This window comes from Hemiscyllium ocellatum, chromosome 26 (assembly GCF_020745735.1).
Source record: "Hemiscyllium ocellatum isolate sHemOce1 chromosome 26, sHemOce1.pat.X.cur, whole genome shotgun sequence".
Lineage (NCBI taxonomy): Eukaryota > Metazoa > Chordata > Chondrichthyes > Orectolobiformes > Hemiscylliidae > Hemiscyllium > Hemiscyllium ocellatum.
Genome location: NC_083426.1, coordinates 1,891,918 through 1,903,310, shown reverse-complemented (window position 1 = coordinate 1,903,310; position 11,393 = coordinate 1,891,918).

Here is an 11,393-nt window from a genome sequence, read left to right as displayed (position 1 = left end):
CCATCCTCCTTCAGGTCACAGACAGGAATGTCATCTTACAAATACGATGGCCAGCAACAGAGAATGAAAATGAGAGAAAGAGAGAACGGAATTGGGAGAGAGAAAGAGAAGGAATAAACCAACAAACGCAGCAGATTAAATGGATGGTTGTCGATACACTGAGCTGTAGTTTTTATTCTTCCTCAGACTACACTGTAATCAGACAAGATTAAAAAATAAATATATAAAACTGATTTAAATCAGTCTGTTGTTCTTTTCAGCTCAAGCTTTTACAACCACTATGAACTGAAATGCTGGTTCACGCTCACAAAATGATTCCGTTTTACTGAAGGTGACATCAGGTTTTTTCCAAACTGCAAACTACAGACAGTGAGAAAACCTGTAAAATGCATTTTTAAAAATATACACCTTGAACCAGGTTTACACTGGATCTCACAGGAGACAGTTGGAGAGTGCGGGAGGTTGACTCATTCATAAACATTGCCACAAGGGGCAAATACTCATTTTTTGAAATTTCTTTACATTTTATTTTAAATGAGGGTTTTGAAGAATGGTCACTCCCTAAACAGTAATCTGTCTTTTCTCTGTTCAGACTCTGACAGGTCCTACTTTCTGTTGTCAGCATTTTCTATTCTTTATTCAAATTTCCATCATTCCTGGTTTTTTTTTGAAAACTGAAGTCAAATCTTATTGAATTGTTGGTTGATTTTAACTCTTTGTTTAATTTGGTCATTATTTTAATCATCAAATCTCCAGTTGGGATCCATGAACTCTTGTGAAAACAATAAAAAGCCAATTACTTCACCTCCCCAGATACATCATTCAATTCCTAGAAGCCTAGACCAATCAAATACAAGAACATTTGTGACACAAGGAGAGACTTTGGGAATTCCTGGTGGGATTTGTAGATGCTTCCAATCAACGTGTTTGGAGGTGTTATTGCACACCATTGGAGCCAGTGGCACTTGAACTAGGCCCTCTAACTCAGAGTTAGGGACACTACCACTGTGGCCACAAGAACCCTTTGTTCCATTTGTACACTGACCCTGGTGCCATCCATCAACTTGGATGAATTGATGGGAAGAATTTTTACAAATCCAAGGGTTCTTCCCAAGTTTGTTAGTGCCATAATAATAGAACACTAAAGTAAGGAAGTAAAAATGTCAATGGGTTAAAAATTCCTTTCCCATTTTTTGGATTCTTTGGTAATACACATCAATCAACAATTTTGTAGAAGGTCATTCTTGGGAGAGACAACATCCTTTATTAAGAGTGGGAAACTACAGAAATGTTTGATTTCAATTTGCCATTTTTGGTGTTTTCCCTTTTCTGATGTCGATCAACTTTCAGCTGGAGACTGATCAGGGAACAGGGGTCCTGGCTGGTTACTCCCAAAGCCTTGCTGACAGTAAGTGTTAAGCACAGGCTGAGGATGCAGCGCAACTCTGTCTGTGCTTTACTAGATAACACAGGCATGTAGTCACCAGCACTTCCTTTTCAACTGGGAGAGGTGCAGAAGAACACTGAGGTCAAATCAAATCGAATCCTTGGGAAAGGATTCTGTCTCTTTGGGGGAATGTGTCCCAAACACCGGAGAGTCAATTCCAAAACAGGCAGGAAGAATGACTCTGATCCCTTTGACTTGTGACATCACAGGGAAAAAAGAAAGATATATTTTTCTGGGTGAGTCATACAAAGTGGGCAGTGAAAAAGTGGTGGCAAATTTTGGATGAATTTATAACTTGAACAAAAATGTTTCTTATTTTATATCACAGTGACCAGAGCAATTCGCCCTCTCACTCTAGTATTCACAGCAATGCAATGTACTGACAATCTCCCCATCATTGACACTCTCCAGATTCAATTACACTATCCGCATTTTCAGTCTCAAACCTTCTCCACCTCTTCTGCTTCTTTTCCTTTTTGTTCATGGCAGTGAGAAGGACTAAGACACCTTCAACAACTCTTAAAATACACAAGGCAGCTGAGAGGAGGGAAGTGAAATTATTGTCCATGATATTAGCAAAGGAATCCCGAATTCACTGACATCAAGATCCCCAAGTTCTGTGGTACAACAGAAGATCCATTTTAATGGGATTTTATTTTAAACATTACTAGGAAGAGATGAATGTTTGGTGCCCTTAAACATTAATGCAACAATGTGTAATTACACAGCTTCCAATTTAAAAACATCCATGTGAGATTTAGCTTTGGAAATGCATGTATCAGCTGCTTTAGATGAGGAATATAAAGAGATTCTAAAAGAGAGATGGTGAGTATTTGGATCTAATATTTGACACACAGGGAGTATCCCTCCTATTATTTAATTTTTGGTCCTATTTATCATCTTTTTTAAAAAATGCTTTTCTTTGAGGTAAAACACTTGATGAATACAGGAATAATTAAAAACAAAATTAAAAACCTCATATTTGCGAGAAGTAACCTAACACACTGAATAGGGAAGTATCAAAATTATTCTAAGATAAATATACAAACATTACCTAAACCACTTATTTTTAAACCTACGAGTTTTTTTCCCCCAAAAGTTAATAACATCAACTCAGATGCCATATGGTTTAACAAAGCAGTCAAAATAAAAGGTTAAACTATCCATCTATATAACCTGCCACAAGCTAGGCTAGAAAGGAAGCACATTGACAGCAGAGTAAGCAAATCTAAAATCAAAACCAGAGCTTAAAGCCGTACAATACTTAAACAAGTGGAGGAACAATTCAGTTCTTGGGAGCAAGCAACTTACAGAATATACATCGATACATAAAATATCGCAAAAAACAACTCTCTGTCTTTCCTTAATCTCTGTTCTGACTAGGCAACTCATATTCATATTATGCATTTTTAAATTTTTTTTGCTTTTTTTTGTCACAGATGTGTCTTAAAGCATCCTTTCTTTATTTATTTAATGAAAGTTCAGTCCTTGAGGTCTCCAGATCCTTCCTTTGCAATGCGGAAGATAAAGAAAATAAAGAATTACTTTATTCATAACCCAGAAAAAAATCTATATGTGTCACTGCTGGGTTTGTGGAGTGCCAACTTCAAGCATTTATTAAATTAAACTGGTTTCCCACCTCCTCCCAGCTCCACAGAACGGGACAGCACAGGGTTGATACAGAGTAAAGCTCCCTCTACACTGTGCCCACAAACACTCCCAGGACAGGAACGGCACGGGGTTAGATACAGGGTAAAGCCTCCTCCACACTGTCCCCATTAAACACTCTCAGGACAGGAACAGCACAGGATTAAATACAGAGTGCAGCTCCCTCAGCACTGTCCCCATCAAACACTACAAGTTGGGGACAGCACGGGGTTAGATAGAGAGTGAAGTTTCCTCTACACTGTCCCTGTCAAACAGGAACAGCACAGGGTTAGATAACGAGTAAAGCTGTTAGTAAGTGCCCCAACATTACATTATCTCTCTGCAGGGCAATGCCTCTCCAAATGATGTTACCACTTGCCAGAACAGCCTCTTGTTTAAATCTGTTTAAACAGGATTCCTAGTTTATTGCTGATCTCTGTTCAAATACATGCAATGTTACAATGGCTCCTTCTTTCTCTAACTAAAGTACACTGTTATATAATGAGAGCATTATGGCTACATTAGTAAAGGTTTGAAGTTAAAATAAAATGGCCAAGAGAACTTGTTGGAATAGTTAATTCAAACCCAGCAGTGAAACAAATTCTCCAATCAGCTCTGAAGCTGCTCCAGCAGAGAGCTAGTTAGCTGCTCAAACACTGTTCTGTGCGTCATTGTATGTCATTAAACTCACATCCTCACCCTGTGTGGATTCTGCTCACAAACCCAACAGAACAAAATTCACAAGTCATTATTCCTACTGTGGAGGAAGTCAAGATTCATTTTAAATAAGCACAGAATTAAAACAGAGATATAACATTAAAGTGATTGCTTTTTCCCAAGTTATGGTCTGACTTATATTGGCAAGTGCATCATGTCCTTCAGTAAAATTCTCACCATCACAAACATTTCTTTTTTGCTGAGGTACATGTTTGTAATAATATGTTATTTCATGGACTTTGAGTCTATAATCCATCCCAAGGGATTTACAATTCCCATAAGTGCAGGAGGAAGAGATGGGCATGAAATACATTCACCGTGTGGCAGGTCAGATGATCTAACAACAGTTTAAAAGATTGCAAACACTGAACCAACTTCTAATTCAGAATGATGTATTAACATAGCAGAATAGCTTCATTCCTCATCCCCATCAATGTGCCTCTTGCTCTCTGCCTTTCCATATGCTAAAGCTGAAATTCTTACCAAATTCCCAACATCGTCACACCAGAACAGTACATGATGAAGCAAGGGTGAAAGTAAACTCAAATCAGTACCAAAGAACTGGCCCATCATAACATTCCTTAAAAAACCTCAAGAGGAACACTAAAAATACAACACGAGCAGGTCAACCCATTTCAAGGTGAGATAAAGAGAAGCAATAGATAACAGGAGATACTCACTATCCTGGTGTACCTTCACTTTTCTCGTGTACACTAACTATTCTACAGTTTACTCGCTATCCTTACAGCTTTCACTCTCCTCGTGTGTACTCACTACCCCTGTATACCCCGACTATCCTCCTGCACTCTCACTGACTCTATGTGCTTTCCCTGCCTTTGTCAACACTTACTATCCATGTCCACATGTCAGATGTCCGAGGTATGTTAAGACCCTCTTGAGGGCCTTGATCATTTCATTCTAACTCCTATTCAAACCATTTTTCACATTTTTTTGGAAGTTCACATCTTAAAGCTAAAGTTTTTGACCTTAAGATCAAAAAGTATTTAGTAACACATGGGACATCATGTTTTTGCAAATAATTCCTGATCCTTGAAGTTCCTTGTATTTGGTGCTTTCAAAACATTCGATGACTTTTAATAAACTTTGATGCCTTCTTTGGATTTTTGTTTATATGTCCTAAGTATGCGTGAGGCTGTGATTATTATAAAGAAAATGTATTATATCTTGCTCCTAATTACAACTAAATTAAAAATCCTGGTTTCAAATCTCAAGGAGGTAGTAATGCTGAATTTTGCAGTGTCTCTGCATGAAATGTTTTTGAAGTCTAGATGGAGCTATCATTGCTTTCTTGATCTGAGCCAATAGACCAACTTCCAACATCTAAGCTTTTGAGAGAGTAAATGGTCAAAACTGATTCTAATCCACAGTTCATTGGAACAATGATTGAACATTACAGGATCATTGAAGGAAGAATTTGGAAGAAATATTTTTACACAAAGATTTAAAAGACTGAGATTGAGAAATGGATGAGTGCCTATAAAGGCAGAAAGTTGAAAAGAAATGGAGGGCAAGGCCAATGAAATGTGAGCAGACCACTTCTCTGGAAGAATTCTCAGATCCTAGCAATAAGATGAAAAGCTCCTGCAAATTTCTTAGAATGTATATTTAATTGGTTTACATTTTTAGAATGCCCAAAAATAAAGACCAAGCTCAACTAGGACTAAGTGTGATTGGGTTTTAACTTTTCATCGCAAGGTGAGCATGACATTTTGGAACAGCCATCCCTTAAATACATCCCTTGGGAAAACTGCCTCATGTGTACATCCCTCCAAATTGAGAGAGGGAATGAAAACTGCCCAGTTTCTATGAAGGAAAGTTGTTAAGAATTGCCAGTCTTTTATCTGGGTTGTCAGTGATCCAAATTCTATGTTGGTCTGTTCATTCAGGGATAATGGAATCACATCTAGTCAATAGTTGGAATCAGTTATTGCCTGGCTGAGACCATTTTCTGAGGCACACGGTCTGGAAATGATGAGACAATTCCGACCAGTGCTCTCAGAGATTAGACAGCAAGAGATGGTGTACTTTAGAAGGGATAAAGCTTCATAAATACTATGTCATGAACTCCAATCTGAATATGTCCTGAAATGTTTGCCATTCTTTTGTTAGATTTGCTGGTAACACAGAGAAACTATAAGCCATGGAACACAGTGCTGAGAGTGCACCAATAAGAGGAACAAAAGTATTCATAGAGAGAAAGACAAAATAAAGTGAATCTTTTGATAGAAACAAGTGCTATTATATTTATGGTGCAAAACATTCATTTTTAAATGATTTTGAAACATGGACCATGATAGATGCAGCTAGACCCTATTCAAGTGGTCACTTCCCTTCACTTCTCGATAGGCCAATAAACAATTCCCTGATTCAGATCACAACTCACTCTGAAACAATGCAATTTGTTTAAAAGAAAGAGAACACATTTAGGTGATCGCTCACAAGCATGAGATTGATTCCGCAGTTAAATATAGAGCAGTATAGCATTGACTTTGGTCTTATGATAAGAAGATAGGAAACTGAAGTAATGTAGCAGCCTATTCCAAGAAATCTCTACCTTTTACCCCAAGGTTCCACCCATAGCCAGAAGTTATCACCATACCAGCTTCACTGATCTCTGACTGCATTAACAATGAGACACACGGAGGAATTATCAAAGCAAGTGCAGTCAGACATCGACAGACATTAAAACTCTGCCTGGGAACACAGAGGAGTCAGTCTAAAGACCAAACCCAAAGTTTATGGAGCAATAGTCTTGCCCATTTGGCTCCCTAACCATCTGAGCCTTAGACTGGGGACCAGTATCACACCAAGAAGCTCCGACCCTTTCCCTGAGCTACCTTCAGAAGCTTTGGAGATGAGATGGCAGAAGACAATACCTGACCCTGAGCAGGATATCAAACATCCACACCATGTCGAGACAGTGAGAACTGCACTGCACTCGTCACACAGGCACAGTGTCTAACATTCACTGACTGAAGCAAATCTTTCCAGAGACGTTGAGTCTGGGTGGTGAAAGGAAGTGCCACAAGGGCTCTCAGAAGGTCTTGCTGGGATGTTCTGATTTGGAATCCTGGGTGAGGCTTGCTCAGGCTAACTGACCTGGGCACAGCCACATCACAACAATGCAGCCTGCCTCAAAAGCAAAACAATAGCAAAGACAGAGAGAAAACCTGAGGAGAAGGAATCGCAGGCCAGTAACAGCCAAAACTCAGTCACCTGCGATATCCTCACCTACATCCCCAACTGAACTTACTAAACAACTGGAAAGATAAACATGGAAGATGGAGGTCATTGAGGGTAGATTGTAAAATGGGTGACAGTGACCATCTACAAAGAATGAGTCAGGAGTGTAATGGAATACTGCCCACTTGCCTGGATGGGTGCAGCTCCATCAACACTCAAGAAGATTGACACCATCAGGGCAAAGCAGCTGCTTAATTGGCACCACATCCACAAACGTCTACTCCCCCCATCACCAATGCTCAATAGCAGCAGTGTATACTATCTACATGATGTGGAGGCATCAGTATTGGACTGGGGTGGACAAGGTCAGAAGTCACATGACACCAGGTTATAGCCCACCAGGTTATTGCAATTTTATTTGAAAGCTTTTGGAACACTGCCCCTTCATCAGGTGAAGTGACAAAGGGGCTACACTCTGAAAGCTTGTGATTTCAAAATAAACAGCTGGAGTCTACAAGATGCACCATAGAAACTCACCAAGGCTCCTCAGGTAGTACCATCCCTTACCCATGACCCTAACTCCCTGTAGGTCAACAATAGCAGATACTTAGGAATGCCACCAACAGCACCTTCTCCAGTATAGTTAGGGGTGGGCAATAAGTGCTGGCCTAGTCAGTGATGCTCACATCTCATGTAAGAGTAAATAGTTAGTACTGAACATTGGAGAGAAAATGCTCCCCTTCCTTTTTCTCTCACCCCCATGCAAACGGTTTTGAAACAAATGTCCAATCTCTGCCCACTGGACAGTGGTGCTTCCTAAAATGATTATATTTCTGACCCAGATCTACAAAAATCTCCCCATTTTAGGTTTCCAACTTCTCTCAAAGAATGAATTTGCAACAAAATTACACGCCAAAGGCAAAATAAATAATAAAAGGTTTAAACTTTGGCACAGTATCAGAGCTCAGCCCAACACAGAACATTTAAGATCAACTTTTAAATAAATTATGAGTGATTCTAATTTTGAATTTATTGTTTCTTAGGAACAAGTTTCAAAACTTTGTTGGTTTCTAATAAAGGAACACAGAAACAAATTCCTTTTTAGTTCAGTCATGGTCATTGGTCCTCATTGTAGATTAGACACCATGTGTTCAAATTTCTCAATGTGGACATTTCTTTAGTTGATCCTCTCACCTCTTTCCGAGGGGTTTATTCTCACGTTGTCTTAGTTTTGCACCACTTATTTTGAAGTGTTTGGCTATAGCTGTTGGATTTGTGGTGATAACCTAAGTTTGAGACATTGTCATTCATGTCAGCTCAACAAAAATGTGAGCTGCGAATTTTGTGAAGCTTTTGCTGTTGATCCACCCCTACACAATACTCAGGTGAGGACCTAGGCTACCAGACACCTTTACTATATTAAAAAAAATCTTTGGTTAATTGCAAAAGAAATGGTTAAAAAAAAGGATTCAAATGAATCACTTTACAACTTGTCACTGAGAATGGGAGTGGGCAATGCAGAGACTCTGTGGAGAAGTTTAATCTGAGACACTGAGTAGGACACTAATTGCTTTCCTGTTTTACTCCCTATCCATTTCTACTTTACACCCATTTAACACACGAGCAGGTCAGACATAACACAAGTTTTGTTTTTATTCATTTGTGGGATATGGTGTCACTGGCTGGGCCAGCATTTATTGCCCATCCCGAATTGCCCAGAGGGCAGTTATGAGTCAACCATATTGCTGTGGGTCTGGAGTCACATGGAGACCATACCAGGGAAGGATGGCGCCTTCTATCCCTAAAGGACATTAATGAACCAGATGGTATTTTTTCCCCCCAGACAATCAGCAATGATTTCATTGGTCATTAGAACTCCTAATTACAGATGTTTTATTAAATCCAAATACCACTATCTGCCATGGCAAAACTCAAACCCAGTTCCCCACAACATTACGTGGGTCTCCAGATTAACAGTCCAACAATAATACCTCTAGGCCATTGTCTCTCCCAATCAAAGCTCTGCTAGGTGAGGTGAAAGTCACCCGCCCCTTCACCCACACTCAGTGTTTCTGTAAATTTAGAACTAAATCCATTTTCACCCAAAACCTGAGACTGGAATGAAGCAGCAAATGGCAGAACCTGTTCATGGAGCTGAATGGCCTCCTTCTGTTCCTATTTTCTTATCCCAGGATAAATTGAGCAAACAGGGGAGCTGTGTTCCAATGGGTGATTAGTTCCATGTAATTCCAACATTTCAGTCTTGTCTCATCACCCTGTACTCCCTTTAAGTGTAGACTCATGAATTCATCTTTCGTACTATCAGGAGCTCTGAAGGTCCCATACCCAGAGTTGAACACACCACAGTTCAATCCAAGGAATCAATACTGAGTTCTTGCACTAACGTGAATCCATTCAAACTGGACCTGGGGTTTCCTACTCCCAATCATTTTCCTGTTTTTGAAATAATCACAGATAATTCAGAGTCAGAAAACAAAAAGGAAGAATTAACTGAGAGCATGTTGAAACTGGTGTTGACACTCCTTGATGTTTGCAGAGAGCATTATCAAATGGATCATAAACTGATGTTCAACTTGGTGCTGTGGATCTCCCACCTGCTCTGTCTGACTTAAACCCTCAAAATCATTTAATATTAAAGGACAATTAAGAGAATTAGAAATTCTCAAAAAGATAACAAACAAGAGGACAGGATACTTGCAGGATTCCTGAAATTTCACTACATATTATGTTTTAAAAGTTCATTATCACACACAAAAAAACAAGATATTTTAACGTGTGTGCCAGGTTAGTTATAACCTTTTGGTTTTCAGCATTATGAAGGCTTGTGATATGTAATATATCAGGTTTCATAATTAATTAGTGGTCATTACATTATTCATGATTCCACTTTCAATGATATAAATGACCTTTTTCATTCAGTGATCATAATGGTGTTGTCCTGGAAACTCTAATGCCTCATAATATTTCAATTTTTTCCCTCCTTGTTTCAAAATGTCATTGAAACAATTAATCTTTAACTGCCTTCACCTGAGGAAAACGAATCACAAGATTTATAACTTGTACATCCACAGTGTTGCTGGATCCCATCCACCTGGGGATCTCCAACTGGTGAGCATGGCTCCCTTGTAGACTGGAGTCCCATTAATCTGGATCTCCGAATCTTCATATCATAGCACTAGTTACGTTCATCATTCTTTTGCCTGTTTAGATTTTCTGGAGTTGATTTGGAAGATAGGAACAGATTGATTTTAGCACTGTCCCATTACTTGTGGAGTAATCTGATTCTGTTCTGTTCAGTTTGGTTATTATCAGCAACTGGAGATTTCTGCAAATTAATAGGAGCAGGGGATTTGACTCTGGAAACCATTCTTTACGTTCATGCATCTGTACTGCCCACAGGGAATGGACTACTCCAATATCTCCTCCATACAACAGCAACAATATTTTTCTTTTCTTCACTGCATCTCCACCAACACGTTTCTTGAAATGATGCCGGGCAATGACCTCCCACAACATCTCACCAGATACTCCACTTGAAGACCTGGCCATTCTATATTCATTGATAGAAGGTGACAGCTCAAGCAAAGACTTACAGTGTACAAGTCAAGCTATGATCAGTTGACAAGCCTCTTGTTCATGCAGTCACTGAAGCAGATTGTGTGAATTCAGAATGCAGTCATCAGGTCTTAATGATTGTAATGGGGAGAGCTCAACATGTTTGACGAAAATTGAGGCAAATCCCTCTCTATGTGCCATATAATTGACCACAGGGACAACTCGGTGAGCTAATTGATGTTCGCCAGAACAAGCATTGAGATGGGAGTGGGAACTAACTGGTGTGGCTACAGGGTGAAACTGCATCGAAGCTGCACCTAGTGATCATGACTAAACTTTCTGGCCTAGTTAACACAAAAACTGGCAAAACTAATGCTCACTACAGTCGTTTCTGATATAATCCAATAGTTTTGTTCTTGTGCAAGCTCGCATGATAAGAAAATCGCACACTGGCTGCACCATTTAAACTAATGGGGCAGGAATCGCGTTCTCGCCAATACATGTAAGGAAAGTTTGTGTTCTACAAATGACGGTCTAAATTCTTCAATCACATTAAAGCCAACTCTCGCTGAAGAAACATCCATTGTAGCAGAACTGACTGTATAATGCAGATATGTGTATAAGTAGTCACTCCTCACTCTCGCTGCCTTTCACATTTAGTTGTCATCTCTCTTTCTTATCATTTTAATTCCTTCCTTAAACAAAGACAACATGCGTTTGTGATGAAGTTTCTGACAATTAGCTGTGTATAATCAGGAAACTCGGAGCATTATGTAGCCTCTCAGTGACAGCTGAGACTTCA